Source organism: Phyllostomus discolor, chromosome 5 (assembly GCF_004126475.2).
Source record: "Phyllostomus discolor isolate MPI-MPIP mPhyDis1 chromosome 5, mPhyDis1.pri.v3, whole genome shotgun sequence".
NCBI lineage: Eukaryota > Metazoa > Chordata > Mammalia > Chiroptera > Phyllostomidae > Phyllostomus > Phyllostomus discolor.
The window spans coordinates 141,056,634-141,073,345 of record NC_040907.2 but is presented as its reverse complement, the minus strand read 5'-3'; the positions used below and the strand labels follow the sequence as shown (position 1 = coordinate 141,073,345).

General features: G+C 36.4%; 1 protein-coding gene across 3 annotated transcripts in view; it reads left to right on the top strand.

The window, feature by feature from the left end:
- PRKG1 (protein kinase cGMP-dependent 1) overlaps positions 1-16,712 on the top strand; it is a 1,342,121-nt gene that overhangs the window by 908,940 nt on the left and 416,469 nt on the right. The gene's annotated exons all lie outside the window — the stretch shown is intronic.

Below are 16,712 nucleotides of genomic sequence, written 5' to 3'. Positions count from 1 at the left end.
ACCTCATGTGAAATTTAAAAAATTTTATAGAGTCAAGTCAATCAACTTTTTCCCTTTATGGCTTCATGTTTAGAAAGCCTCACTTATCTTCACATTTAAAAAAATGTAGAATTATTATTTTAAAGTTTTCTATAGCTTTATGTGTGAATGGGGGTATGTGTTTTTCCCTTATGTACTTGCTAAATACAATTTTCACTAGCATTTTTCTACTAGAGACATCATATGCTTTATATTTTGTTAAAGAATTGAACCAATTGTGTGACACTATCAAAAAAAATAAAACCTCTAGCAAATGATATTACAAATCATCAGAATTCGTTGCACTAGGGGCCTCTGTTATGCACAGGAATGCCTTCTTGATTGAGGAATTTCAGGGTCAAGCTAAAAGAGGAATGATCCTATATGACTGCTCACCTGCCCACCCCACTCTTCTTTTATATTTTTCTAAATAAGCAGTAAGTGTTGAGGGTGAGGAAAGGGGAACACCAGGTATATTAATGCATTGCCAAAATGCAATGATTTTTCTTGATTGTCAAAGTAGTTTTTTAATTTGTTCCAGTGTGTTTATCTACTTTGTAACTACCAGTCACATGGTCTGGCCCCATTTTGCTATTCAATCCCACATGAAACTGTGATTCTGGTTGTTTAATCCTATTTAGTCATTTGTCTTTGTGCCTATATTTCACACTCTCTGATGTAAACACAGATGTTCCTATGCAAGCATAGCAAAAAAAATATTCAAGGGGCATTGCTGCTAAGTAAGCCATGGTCACTACAGGTCCAGTAGCGATTTTGTTAGTTGCTAGCATTTTTCCTCTTCTTTGACTACTGAAAAATGCTTTTGCTTTTAAGATGGATTCTGAAAACTGAGCCAAGTAACTGCCAGAGTTAATTTGTGTTGCTTCTCTTCTGAGCATATTCTCTGTGCTGCTGTTGGCACTGGCATGCAGGCCCATAAGAGAATTGGAATGCAGCTGTGTGACCGCCGGATGTGCTTGGGGGTACGGGGTTTTCTGCTGGCCCCAGCCTTTGATGATGGCAACACAAGTAATGATGATGATGAACTCCTGTTTGCATCACTTGCCTTGCTGACAAACGAGACACAGCGAGGATTCTTTGGAGTTTAAGCTACTCAAGCGATCCTGTTGACTCTCAGAAAATCTTTTCTTTTTCCACTGAGGAATCTTTTGGTAAGGCAGATATGCTGATGTATCTTCCTACATGAAACCTCTCCATGACTTCTTATTGCTCCTAAGAATAAAGCTGAGATCTATAGTATTGTCTTCCAAGCCCTCCCTCCCCTGGTTATTGCTGACCTCCCCAGATTCATCTTGTTCTCTACCTTCTCCTTCCTCCTTCTCTCCTTCCTCCTTCTCTCATTGTTCCAGTCACACGGGGCCTTTCCTTTTCTTATACACTCCATGCTCCTTCCCAGTGGAGATCATTCCAGGAGGTTTCTCCCCTGGAATGGATGTATTTCACAAGTATGCCTGCTGCGGGGCAGGGGGTCGGAATTGAATATCTCTCAAAACAATTTTAAATTTCTGATTTCTATTTCTTGAGTTGAAAGAGGCATTGATGCATTACCTACCATGTTTTTCACTGTAGTATCCATAGGTAGAATTTCCAAGTTTGGAGGTTTTCAAGGTCTTTGTATGGTTCATAGCTGACTCTCCAACCGTTAAAGAACTTGGAGGTATTTTTCAGTTTTAAAACTACCCTTTATGTGGTTTTATCTCCTTTAGGCAGAAGGGTACATCTAATCCAGGAATTCTTGGCCACTGGAAGCTAATTTATAACAAAGGCCATAAAGCTAATGGCCCCCTGTGAGGGTCTCAGCAGCATCCACATGCAAGAAGCCAGTATGAGAAGTGGGGCTTTGGTAAATCATAGGGCTGCTACGGTGATTCCTCCTTCACCACAGTTCCCTTGTCGGAAGCCCTGCTACACGTTGGTGCTGTGTAAACTTTCCTCATTCCTTATTTTCATCTCTAGAGAGTGAGCTCCAAATTTAATTTGTTCTTCCCCTTTATTCTCTAAAACAATACTTGTATATGCACCTAACATATGATTAAGTAAATATATTACATGCTATGGATATTAGAAAAGGAAGGGTTATCCCTCCCCAAAGTATGACTTTGTTATGAAAATTTTGTGATGTAACTTTGATATCACAATGGTCCTCATGAAGATAATTTCATTTTGGGTTGACCAGGACTTCTGCCTGTAGTCTAGTCTATTCTTAGAACAAACTTTCCTGAAATATCTCTTTAATTGCTTTACATTTTTCTTATCTGGTGGTTCTGGCCACACCCACCACAAGCAAGGGCCAGTGATGCATCTTCACCTCTGCGGTCTGATACTTATTCAAGGATTAAACAATTTTATATTTAGAAATAATCTAACACATGGTGTAGTTTAATCTGCACACATTTTATAGCTGAAGCAGCCCAGCCTGAGAGAGGCCAGACTAAGCTCACACTTAGTTCAGAATGTACACTTGAATTCAGACTTCTGTATTCCCATTCTCAGCAGTTTTCCGTACCTGGACTCAAGTTCACAGCTATGATTCTAATGAAAGCTCCTCACTATAGTGAACTTCATGTGAGAATGAGCTAACAATATTTTCTTTTCTGCTCTCCACAAAGATAACTAACACATATTATTAATTTGATATTATATAGACTTCCCCTCCCTATACTCTATATGTTTTTTCACTTTGAATCTTGGGATAATGATATTTCTTAACCCCTTGCAAGTTTTTCCTTCTCTGCTCCAATTTGAAAACCTAAGAATTTCATTTTCTTATAACTTAATATGACAGGTCCCCTTGTTCGTGAGATTTATATTTTATTTTACATTATATTTGTAAAAGTTTAGCCAGGTAGAGATTTAGAGTTAATTGAGTAGAATACAAATTGGTAAGGGATGTGAGAGATCACTCACTTCGCTAATGAGAGAACTGAGGCTAAACTGGTTGTGGGAGTTGCCCAAAGTCACACAGAAAATTGGTGATACATTTCAGCTCTCTGCTCCCAGGTAAAACTAAAATTCAGCTATCCTAGAATGTCAACTGTCTTTTGTTCAAGATCTCCATGGTACAATTCACTGCAATCTTGATTAAACACATGTTCCAGTGTTTCATAAATCCTCTAGAATATTCTTTAATGCTCCTGCAAAAGGTGTTGCTTTCTCTATAGAAGCAACAAATTGCACATAGCTGCCCTTGTAATGTCAAATTTAAATAACGGATGTGGGGTGGGGCCTGAAAACTTTTATCAAGTTCTCAGCTGATGCTCATACTGCTGGTCAGGGGACCAAACTTGGAGAATTGCTGATTTAGGACATAAGCTACAGGTAGAGAATGCATTTTAAATATTGGAAGTGTTTGTATGACTTATTGATGAGAAGAGTGTCTGAGTTTAAATTTTGGCTTCACCTGACATAGGTCTACAATTTTATGCAGGTTTTTTAAACTTAAACTAAATTTCTATAGACAAAAGTAGGGGTTGTTTCCACCATGGGGGATTATAGTTAGGAATAAAAAAATAAGCTGATACTAACAAACAATTTTTGAGTGTGTGCAAGCAGTGTTTCAAATAATTTAGATGTATTATTTACTGCAAGCTGCTCAGCTAGTCAGGGGTGTCATCAGTGGCTCCAGAACTGATGCCTTTAAACCCCACCCTGCTCTACCTCAATGACTACTGGATGCCCAAATAGTCCCTGAACGTGTTGCTGCCCTCCTCAACAGCTTGGCATGTACTTTGCCTGGAAATTTGGGCAGTTGGTTGACTCTGTTGGTGTATCTGCGTCTCATTTGCTGTTTTTTCTGTAGTACAGTGTTTTTCTCAAACCTCAGTTATCTTTTTCTTCCTCTTACCCTCTTATCCCCAGTATAAGTTCTTGGAAGCAAATACTTGGTAATAGCATAAGAACTGTCACTTCAAAAGGCGAATGAAAGTGGAAAATGTCTTAGAATTGCATAGGCTCCATGAAGGGGTCTTCAGTTGGTTGGAAAGTGACACCACCTGTATGTAGGCAGGTACCATTATTTGTATAACGGATATTAAATGACCAAGAGCTTAGTGTCAGTGTCTTCTGGCATCAGACATTCAGGCATCTGTGTTTGTGGCTTTGGGTTCCTTTCTACCCTCCTGTTTGGAGCTCCCCAAGCACACCTGGTAGTCTTTCAACAGGACCTGTTCTTGTTAAGGCTGTGTTCTGTGATCTTTTAAGGAATTGGGCTCTTTGAATATTTCCTGATGGAGTAGCTTTGGTACACTTTAGCCAGAAGAAACCAAGATGCTACATTTGGGACACACATGTAAGAGAAAACCAGATAGTCTAATGGAAATGCTGAGATCCCATTTATGGAAAATCAAAGTTCTCATTAACTTTCTACAGATTTTTTTCTCCTATAATTTATGGGGAGAGAGGGCAAAAGAAAGCATATGTGAAAATAGTTTTAGGGATTTTAGACCCTTTTTAAAATTTTTCAAAGAATAAGTGACAGATCTACTAAGCTCTTAATTTTTGGGCTTTAAAGGAACTTTTCTAGAAGACTGTGAAAACTGCATTAGAATGAAGCTGGTCAAAGTTGGCGTAGTTTTGATTTGAAGGGAATAATGTGAAAAATAAATAAAGAGGCACTTTCTCACCCCGTGCTCAGGTCCGACTGCTCATAGTCCATTTTGGTGGCAGATCCATTCTCATTAAAGATGATATGAGAAGCAGTTTTAAAAAATGGTCATTAATTTCATGTTGTCATCTAGCATTTGCAGAAATGTCCTCATATTGATCCTTTTTTTGATGAACAGCAATGTAATATCTGATATTTGCATAATTGTATATTGACTTTTTAAAAATTATTTATCTACACATTTCAGGTAAAGACACATCTCTACATGTATAAATCCTTTCTAATCCTTGCAAATATAATAGGATACCTGATTTATGGTATGTATGACTATCATCTCCCATTTATGTTAAGTTGTGAATCACATAGATAAGTCCTGTTTGGTCCCAGAGAAGACAGCTTCTCAGCTAAATACATTGATCTATGATGCTGCCTTTTCCAGAGTTTGGGCTTGGAGGGATGAATCTCTGTGGGGATCATAGACTAACTCTTCCTCATCACAACTCTGAGGATACCTTCTCAACACTCTGGGGTTTCAAAAGCTAGAGCAATGTGATGAAGCATTTTAATATTCCTCTATTTTGTTGCTGTCACTTTAAACCCTTGAGATCATTCCTGTGGTGAGGCTTATTTTGTTTCTATGTCCTTCACATTGAGCCCACTTGCAACCCTGTATTTTTTAAACATTTTGGATGCAAAGGATTAGTGCATCTGAAAAGGAGTTCTTTTCTATATGGAATTTATTCTGTAATGAACAAGTTCAGAAGGGATTCACAAGCCATTAGAGAAGTTAAGCTAGGCTTCTTGGATGCTGGCCACCTACATTTCTCTGTTACAGAAACCTATTTCCCCACAGCTGGAGAGAAGTCTGAGAATCTTGAATGGGGATGAGGAAATGTTATTGAGGGACGAAGTACATCACAGGATGATTTAGACAAAGTATGTGTCTCAGGTTGTACAATGATCTGTCCTGGGAAGAGGAGAATATATTGGTTTGTTCTAGACAAAGCATGAAACAGGTGGAATGTGCATCACAGGTTCTGTTTTTAGGGTGGGTTTTCCTTTTTTGCTTGTTGGAATAAAGTTAACCATAATTTATTTACCAATATGATTTTACCAAGGTGAACTTTTAAGCATAGGATCTGGCAGGTGAGCAGCATGGGTATCTCCAAACCAGGCAATCCCCCTTTCTGCTTTGTCTAGGGCTCAGGGCAAGTGCACAATGGCAAAGCAAGCCCTTAGAGGGAGCACCAGGCATGGTGTTGGGTGCCAGAAACATGGGCTGTGGTAAACACTCCTCACGGTGAGTGTAGCAGAGATCAGCGAGGAACCAAAAATGAAATGACTCGCACCTGCTACTATACAAACATTCTCACTTAATTTTGATAAGACCTTTAGGTGTAGTTGGAGTTATCCCCATTTTAGTGAAGAGATAACTGCAGTTTTGAAAATGAGCAACTTTTCCAGCAGCACACAGTTACGTTCAAAACCAGACCCAATCCCAAAGTCCTTGTACTCTTAATTACTTCAGAGTACTGTCAGAAGATCAATAGATCGGTATTTATCATTTTCTTTTTTTATAGAATAAAAGTGTCCATTGGTGAATGTGACAAATTCATTAAGTATAAATGATGACCAAAAAAGTGCTTGGCAATTAATTTTGGTATATTTCAACCATTTCAAAAAGTTATTCATATTAAATAGTGTGTGTGTGTGTGATCATCCATCCATATATGAAAGGAATCTTGAGGTTTTGAAGGTCATTTATAAACATAAAGATTTTTTTCTTTGAAATCTAAAAATTGTCATTTTAAAATTTACTTTCATGAATATGTTAAGTAATAGAATACTTATGCTAAACCCTAGAAGGATTCCAATTAAGCAGTACAACTTCAGTTACCCAACAAATACGCATAGAGAGTTTAAAATGATTCATACTTTTCAAGGAATTAAATGAATTCTGTTTTCCCAGTTTACCGGATGGGGTCCGGTGGGTAAACATTGCACTCCAGGTCTGGAAATAAACTCCTGAAGTGCTCTGGTCTTTTGTGCAAACAGAGATAAATCAAAGTTGCCTTAGAGGATGGATTTGTTTGCTTATTTTTTTTGGAAAGGAATTAAATCTACAAGTAAATCTAACACAAACATAGCCAAGATTTAAGGTAATAAAAGAAACATTAAAATTCTAGGACTTTGATTCCAGAAACTCTTGAATTCTTACAAATTTCAAGTTTTTATTTATGTCTACCCTGAGCTCCATATTCTTAGAAGTAGTGCTGTTTGTGGAAATAACACCCTTCTGTTAGAGGCAGGGAAGTTTGGCGAAATGATAGATTTTTGCTGTTATTTTTAATCTATGTTCCTATATTGCCTGGATAAAAATATGAAAACATACTGCAAGACTGTCCAACAAGTGAGTGTAACAAGTAGCTGAACCCTAACTAGCAAGAAATTATTGTGTTAAGTTAATGAATGTTATTCTAAATGACATTAAATTCACCTCCCTTTCTCCCTTCCCTCCTTCTCTCTCCTTTTGTTGCTTCTTTCTTTGGTCTCCTGCTCCTCCCTCTCAGTAAATAAACACATGCAGATATAGAAGTGTAGTCTATAGCCTCTTAAGGGTTAAGTTAGGTACAAATGACATAAAACCAAATTTAAAAAAATGTAAATCAGTATAGTTTGCTATAATAAAAGTATCCATTTCATAGTTTAATTCCTTTCAGACACTTGTCCCACAAGGTAAAATGTGTGTTAAGTATGTAGTAGTAGTGATTGGAACTCCTGGTAAAATCAGGAATTTTATACTGGACATATAAAATTAGCCCAAATTAGGTTTCGTTACACACACACACATTATATAAACACATAAAAATTAGCTTTTTGTATTAAAGAAATCTATGAAACTTTAAGTCTTCTTTAGAAAACATTTTTCTTCTTGTGTATTCATGTTTAATTTTTTGAATCACTGTTTATATTTAATATTATTTTGTATTAGTTTCAGGTGTATGGCATAGTGATTAGGCAGTCACACACTTCACAAAGTGTTCCTCCTGATATTTCCAGTACCTATGCCTAGTTGTTATAATATTATTGACTATATTTTCCATGTAGTACTTTACATCCCTGTGACCATTTTTAAAAATATTTATTTTAGGGAGAAAGAGAGGGAGAGAAACATCTATGTTAATAAAAAAAAACACTGATCAGTTGCCTCTCACATTAGCCCCAAATGGGCCCTGAACATACAACCCAGGCATGTGCCCTGACCAGGAACCAAATCAGTGACTTTTTGCTTTGTAGGCCAGTGCCCAACAAACTGAGCCATGTTGGCCAGGATCCCCCATGATTATTTTGTAACTACCAATCTGTGCTTCTCAATCCCTTTACATTTTACTTCTGGTCCCCTGACCCCTTCCCTTTGGGGTCTGTTTGTCTGTTTGCCTGTGAGGTTCTTTCTGTTTTATTTCTTTGTTTATATTGTTCTTATATTGTTCCACATATAAGTGAAATCATATGATACTTGTCTTTCTCTGATTGGCTTATTTCACTTAGCATAATACCCTCTAGGTCCATCCATGCTGTCACAAATGGTAAGATTTTGTTCTTTTTTATGGCCAAGTAATATTCCATTGTGTATGGAATATTACAACTCCATATTGAAGTTGGAGTTGAAATATTACAACTTTTTTATCCATTTGTCTATTGATGGGTGCTTGGGTTGCTTTCATAGCTTGGCTACTATAAATAATGATGCGGTGAACATAGGGGTACATATATTCTTTCAAATCAGTGTTTTGGATTTTTTTGAATATATACTCAAAAATAGAATTACTGAATAATAAGACAGATCCACTTTTAATTTTTTGAGGAACCTCCATACTGTTTTCCACAGTGGCTGCACCAGTCTGCATGCCCACCGACAGTGCATGAGGAGACTCTGTAGAAAACATTTTTCATTTATTTATCCCAGCTACATATATATTATCTCCCTAATGACAGTTCATTATGCCTTCACTCATGCTGACAGAAGCACACATTCTCAGAATTTTAACAGCTAGTTAATTGGGCTCTGTAGCACTAAACAATTTTTACTTTGGTTTAAAGCTCTCTAATAGAATTAAACAAGGGATATTCTGCTTGCTTAAAAAGACCAAGTTTTTCACAAAAGAGCTATTTCTTTCCCCTATTACTAATTTGTTCTTCATTGCCCTTATTAGATTGTTCTGGCATTTTAAAGTATAGGATTGGCTTACTTAAATAGTTCTTTTCTTTAATAAATTTCATGATAATCTGATTTTACTATACTATGTCATAAAATACTATTTTCTTAAAAATAATCCAAATAACCCAAAACAGGTTTCATTTTAGAGGCTCTTATAAGTTGTCAGTGAAGAAACAAAGTGAAAATATATTTTAGGCTAAGTTTTCATCTTACAATAGGTTGAAAGCAATAATTTCTTTCTTTAGACCATATAAGGATTCTTTGTGGAGGCCCCAGCCCACTCCACTGGTGGCCTTCTATGCTAGTGTACCTTATTTTCTCTTTTCTGAAGAATGTCTGGCAAGCTATATGCAAACTTAGGAAGATTCTCAAACTCAAATTAAGATAGAATTATTCAAAGCATATTTTGGAATTAACAATTATACAGTAACACTATAAAGTACACCTGGATTATTTCAGGACTCAGGGATTGAGATTTTTTCCGTTTTTTTTTTTTTTTTTTTTTAATTTCTGAGCCAGATATTTGATCTATTTTTTCAGGATCTGGATGTTTAGGCATTGGTGACATCTTTATATGGGTTTCAAATAATTTTTTTAAATACAGCTTTTCAAAATTATTTTTAACTTCTACATATTAGTAAATCATACATTTTATAAAAATTCTAAAGAAAATTATGGTAATGCCATTTTCCAAAGACTCCTGCTGTCAGCATTTGAGGATTTTACTCACAGTATGTTTTCTATTTACATGCGACTTTTACCTAATTGTGCTCATGATGTATACACAATTTTTAATGTTGCTGTTAATTTTATATCTTCCTATGTTATTTTATATTAAGTCTTTCTGAACTTCTCTTTGCTGTTCTATGATGCCACCACTTACTTCTGTACTTGAGTTTTAAGGACTTAGTTCTGTGAGACCAGCGGAGTGGAAAGACATAATAAGAAAAAGCATTAGAATGAAGGTAACACAACCTCAACCTACTCATGTGCACCTGCTGTGAATCCAGAATAGGCACTAATCAGATTGTGTTCAAAGAAAAGTGGTCAGTGTGAGGGAAAATCCTGGAGACAAAGCGCAGCTGATTTACAACTTTATCAAGGAAAGCTTGTGAGTTGGTCTTAGGCATACTTGCCACATTTGATTTTTTGGTGCATAAAGGTTTCCATAGATCTGTAGTTTTGATGGGAGAAAATATTAAGTTGGACACTTCCTAATTTGGGTATAACATGTTTTAAAACAGTATTTTATTTTTATTGCAGTGTATCAGAGGCACTGTAAAGTGCACAAATCTTAAGTACAGGTCAATGCATGATTATATATCTATGTAGCCATGTAACCAAGACTCAGGTCAAGATACAGGATGCTTCCAGTTCCTTGGAAGGCTGTCCTGTGCCCCTTCCCAGTTAATCTCTTCTGCCAGAGATAACCATTATCCTGAGTTCTGTCATCATAGGTTAGTTATGCCTGGTTCTCAACTTCATATTCTTCTGTGCCTGGTTTTTTCACTCAACATTGTGTCTGGGAGAGTCATCTCTTTTGCTGTGTGTATCAACAGTTCATTCTTGTTATTGCTCTATAGCATTCCATTGTATAAATATGCCACAATTTATCTATTTTAATGATAATAGTCATTTGGATTCTTTCCAGTTTTGACCTTTTATAAATACAGCTGGTGGAAACTTTCTGGACCATGTCTTTCAGTGAGTGTCTGCCTTCATTTCTTCTGAGTATACACTTTGGAATAAAATTTCTGATCCATAGAGGAGATACATACATTTTCCAAAGTGGTTGAACCAATTTATATTCTTACTAACAATATGAAAGAAGTTTGATCCAGATCCCTGCCAACATTTGGTACTTTTAAATCTTTTAAATTTTATTTGGCTAAGACATTTTAATCAGGTTGTGATTGAATAGAAATCACATAGTCTCCACATCACTTTGAGTGTACAACCATTAACAAAATATTTTAGCATATTGCCCACTCTCTCTTTTTCTAATCATTCCTTTATAAATGAAATGCATGTACTTCTGAACTAAAATATACAGAAAATAAGATCTTTAAAAGGTCAGGTAAAAAAAAAAAAGAGAATTAGTAATATTTCTTTCATTAGTCCCGTAGATTGTCTTATAAAATTTGTGCAAGATCTCTATTTTAAGGGATAATAAATAAAATCAGTGATTACCAGATGGAATGATGAATACCTCTTGCACAAAAGCCTGTCACTAGGTGCTCTGTGTGCAGCCAGTTTCTCCTGTTTTAAAAAATCATCTAATTAGAGTGAAGTTTGCCTAGGTGTAGAATTAAGATGTAGGGGCTGATGACTGTGGGTTATTACAGTGTAGCCCCCTCCACCCAGCCATGCCTTCCCCTGTGCTGTGCATCAAGCTGTGCCCTCTCCCCAGTGGCCAACTTTATAGAGCATGTATTGCCTGGAGTACAGAGCATTTTTAAAAATTTCATGTTTATTTTGCCTGTGGTTAATTTGTCTTTTGTTACTGGTAATTCTTTTAAACTGGTGCTTCTCAAGGTATGACATGGATATCCTTGGGCATCCCCGATACTCTTTAGGGATATCCATGGGGTCAAACTATCTTCCTAATAATACTAAGCTGTTCATTGCGTTTTCCATTCTTATTCTCTCACAAGGTATAGTGGAGTTTTTTTTGTGTTTGTTTTAAAATTGTTTTCAGTTTTAATATGTAATATGCTAAATATAGATAGATATAACCTATAAAAACAAAAGCTTTGGGTCCCTTAATTTTTAGGAGTGTAAAGGGGTCCTAAGACTAAAAACTTCAAAAAGCACTCTTGAATTAAAACAGAATAAAATGGGGACCAGAAAACTATGTTCAACTTTATTAGAGATATCCTTTCTAGTACAAACCTATGAACATATATTCTTTGAAGAAGAAAGACTAGTACCAAAGCCTCATTAAAAGATAAAATATATTTTTAATCCTTTGTGAATAGACACTCATTATTATGGGAAAGAGAAAAATATTTTTTTAAGTTCCCTGTGGTTTTGCACTGTTTCAGATATAAGCAGGCTTTACTTATTTTTTCACTGTACTTTTAGGTTATTTTTCACTGAACTTTCCGTTATTTTTTATTCGAAACTTTTGAATAGATAGAAGTTTTCTGGTGGATAGATCCATGCTTATAGAAAGAAAAGTAATGGGAATTTATTAAACAATAGATTCTATTCTTTTCTTTGGAATGACCTGCAGTCTAAAACTAACTGTGGAATCGCTTTCAAGTACCATGTGATGACCTTGAACTAGCAGCTAATTTGAAACCTAGGCAGCTAATTTTAACATAAGCTATGTGTCTTCCAGTTTCTCTCAGTGGAAAGTCATTTCTACTGTCTTCCTATTCAATCTATAAAACTTAAATGCACCTCTCCACTCAACTGTATCAATTCCTGGTACTTCTGACACATGTCAGATAATTCATCCATGAATTTACTTTATCTAGAAATTGTTGAAAGTTTCCTGAAATGTTTTGATGTTTTAGGAGACAGGTTAGGGCTTGGTGTTGGTTATTCATTTTTTCAGGTCTTCTAAATTCTGTCTTGGAATGTGTAACATATCTGGAGTGTGTTGGCATTCCTTAAAATTTTGCAATGCTGTTAAATATTCCATCTCTAATTTTTATGAGAATTGGATTCAGATAAATTGTTGGTTGTATTCGCCAGAATTTTTATATCCATGTGATAAGTTCCCTCTAAGTTTTCATACTGGCCAACCATTTGTCATGTCTCATGATAAATACTTTAGTTGTTCAGATATTGAGAACTACAGTTCCATTATTGCCTTGGTTGAGAGCAATTGAGTTCTAAATTTAGTGATTAATTGCATAAGTTTAGTGCCAGGAGTTCTGTAATGCACTTGTTTTTTTTCTGGAAAATTTAGTTTTGATTTTTCCTTTTCTTATTTGTTTTGATATTATAAGGTGTCTCCTGTCTTTTGTGAATATAAGCATGGCACAAGTCACATACATATGTAAATGTTTATATCAGTGGATTAATGTCTAACATGATTACAAAAGTCAAGTGGTTCAGTGTTTGAAATTATTTGACTAAGAGTTATAATTTGCACAGATAACTTTTTCCAAGTCCTTAAGGATTTAATTTGTATAATCAAGATAAATTTTTCTTCATAGTAATGGTTTTCAGTCTCTTCACTACAAACCACAAGATTGTTGATGACTATCCACAAGAGATGATTTTTAACCATAGATTGATGTAACCCTGATCTCAATTATTCATGTTATAAATAAATAGAACTAGTTATGAGTGGGACACATGTCAAAATTTTCTGTATGGAACAAAATTTATTAGGTAAATTAAATACAGACTAAGTGGTTTTAGATTTGGAAATCACCAAATTATACTTGCATGTTTTTGTCATATTCACGTTCTGCCAAGCTCTCCTTCCTTTCTGTTGTTTGACTTTTGAGGAATAATGAGGCAAGAATACCATACCATAAAATACCATACTACCATACTATACCATACTATACCATGGCAAAAATGCCATACTATAAAAATGAAACAATGCTTTGAGAAAAAAGCAAACAAAGTGCAGTAGGGGCTCTAACTGGACAGACAAATAAACACAGGATTTTGACATTGAATTTTCTCAGGAACTAAGCTAAGAGCATCCTAAGCAAAGGGACAGCCTAAGCAAAAGAACAGAGGTGGGAAAATTCAGTCAGTTAATGATGATTTTAGAGCATTGCCTGCGGTTTGTTCTGCCGCTGCCCCCCACCCCACCATCTGCAATGCTGCCTGATTACATTTCTCTCCACCCTGCCCACCAAACTCTTACTCCAGTAATTTCCCCTGAAAATACCAAAGTAAATAACCTTATCTTAACCTGGTAGGTAATAGGAAGATATTAAAAGTTCTTGATCAGGTGTCAAGAACTTTAGCTGTGGATTTTAAAAATTAGTCAAGCAGGAGTATGTAGGAAAGTTTGGCTTGTGAAGAAAACAGGAGACAAAGTCAGGTCCGTTATTAAGGCTCAAAACTACTCCATCCCTAAAACCCCAAGATTGAGGGCCTTAAATCTGACCTTTTTCTGTGTGTATGTGTGTGATTTCTCAGCAAATTGGAGGAAAGCTGAGAAATAAGAGATAAAAGAGAAATCAGGTTCCATCAACATAGACAGTAAACCTGATGCTCATTCAGGAGCACAGTTCTAGAACAGTGTAGTAGAGAGTTATTTTTTCTTTAATTTAAAAAAGATTTAAAAATATATTTTATTGATCATGTTATTACAGTTGGCCCACTTTTTTCTTCCCTTATTCCCCTCTGCGCTGTACTCCCCCTCCCACTAGTATTCACCTTCCTTAGTTCATGTCCATGGATCATACATATAAGATATTTGGCTTCTCCATTTCCCATCCTATTCTTAACCTCCCCTCCCCTGTCTATTTTGTACCTACCATTTATGCTGCTTATTTTCTGTACCTTTTCCCCCATTCTCCACCCTCCCCTTTCCCACTAATGTGATCTCCATGTGATCTCTATTTCTATGAATCTGTTCCTGTTCTAGTTGTTTGCTTAGTTCATTTTTGTTTTTTAGCTTTAGTTATTGATAGTTGTGAGTTTGTTGTCATTTTACTGTTCATAGTTTTTGATTTTCTTCAATTTCTTAGATAAGTCCCTTTAACATTCATATAATAAGGGCTTGGTGATGATGAACTACTTTAACTTAACCTTATCTGGGAAGCACTTTATCTGCCCTTCCATCCTAAATGATAGCTTTGCTGGATAGAGTAATCTTGGATGTAGATCCTTGCCTTTCATGACTTGGAATACTTCTTTCCAGCCCCTTCTTGTCTGTAAGGTTTCTTTTTGAGAAATCAGCTGATAGTCTAATGAGAACTCCTTTGTAGGTAACTGTCTCCTTTTCTCTTGCTGCTTTTAAAATTCTCTCCTTCTCTTTAATCTTGGGTAATATAATTATGATGTGCCTTGGTGTGTGCTTCCTTGGGCTCAACTTCTTTGGGACTCTACAAGCTTCCTGGACTTCCTTGAGGTCTGTTTCCTTTGCCACATTAATGAAGTTCTCTATTATTTGTTCAACTAAGTTTTCCATTTCTTGCTCTTCCTCCTCTCATTTTGGCATCCCTATGATTTTGATGTTGGAATGATTGAAGTTGTCCCAGAGGTTCCTAAGCCTCTCCTGATTTTTTTTTAATTCTTGTTTCTTCATTCTGTTCTGGTTGAATATTTATCTCTTCCTTCTCCAAATCATTGATTTGAATCACGGTTTCCTTCCTGTCACACAACAGTGTACAGGTTACTTGTACATTTTCCTTTATTTCACTTTGCATAGCCTTCACTTCTTCCTCTATTTTGTGACCATATTCAACCATTTCCGTGAGCATCCTGATTACCAGTGTTTTGAACTCTGCATCCTATAGGTTGGCTATCTCTTCCTTCCTTAGTTCTATTTTTGGAACTTCGATATGTTCTTTCATTTGGGCCATATTTTTTGTCTCAGTGGGACTGTTAGATAGTAAGAGATGGAGCCTTAGGTATTCACTAGAGCTGGGTGACCCAGATGGCTGCCTTGTGACACTGTATGTGGGGGAGGGATTCAAGAGGGAACAATGCCACTTGGCTCATCTCTTGGCTGGCTTTCAGTCTCTTCTTCCTTTACCCACAATCAAATTGGGCCATTCTGATGCTGATTCCCAGGTAGGTGGATTTGTGTACATTTTAGGACCCTGGGTCTCTCCAATAAATTCTCCTGTGAGGCTGGGAGTTTCTCCTGTCACCTCAACCCCCACGAGTTTTTACAGTCAGAGGCTTTTCTTTCCTGGTGCTGGACCCCTGTGTTGCATAGTCTGTCTTGCTCCCAAATTGTTCTTCCTGGTTTATCCTCATGCAAATGTGGGACTTCCCTGTCTGCTAGCTGCCACCTTGCCGTGTGTCCTCTCTGCCTTGGCTGCCCATCTCTGCCCCTTTTACTGGTCTGGATGAATATGTCTTCTTTAACTTCTTGGTTGTCAGACTTCCATACAGTTAGATTTTCTGGCAGTTATGGTTGGTTTTTATTTTTAAATTTGTTGTCCTTCTTCTGGTTGTGTGAGGAGGCAAAGTATATTTACCTATACCTCCATCTTGGCCAGAAGTCTCCAGTGTAGTAAAGAGTTGATAGTGTCAAGGAGGCATGTCTTTAGGATCCATCATGAATTCTCTACCTCATCATCTCCTTCTTGGATGAGTTTAATAGGCTAGTAGATGGAGAAAATGTAATAGACACCATGGATTTGATTGTGGTGGTCTGTTTAACAATGTTTGTGACATTGTAGATATGATACAACAATTTAGGCTGAATATGAGGATAGTCCCAGAGCACACCACTTTAAAAGAAGCTTTTAAAAACTCTAACAGGAGACTAATAGCTTGCTACAATAAACCAATACAGCTCTCCCTGGACTTCACTCCTTGTATAAATTTTTGAGATTCTATTTGAATTAAATATATGCCAAAAAATCAGTTAACTGCTCACTTTGGGAATCAAGAATCTTTCAATTATAGTTAGCCATGTTTGTGGAAGTACTGATGAAGGTAAAGCTGACAGCAAATATTCTCAATTTTAGTAAAGTTTTCTTCAATACTTAAGCCTTCCAAAATGGCCAAAATGGAGACCCATTAAATGTTCCTATCAGCTGAATGAACTCCTAGGCCTTTCTCATGTGGAAAAAAGGTGTTTTCCACAGAGGATAAATGAATCCTGTTTATGAGTGGCTTCTGTGTCCCTGGGGAAAGGGTTCCTTCCAGAAAGCTGGAACTGAGAGAGCCAGGGCCCTTGTTTCCCAGGAAGAG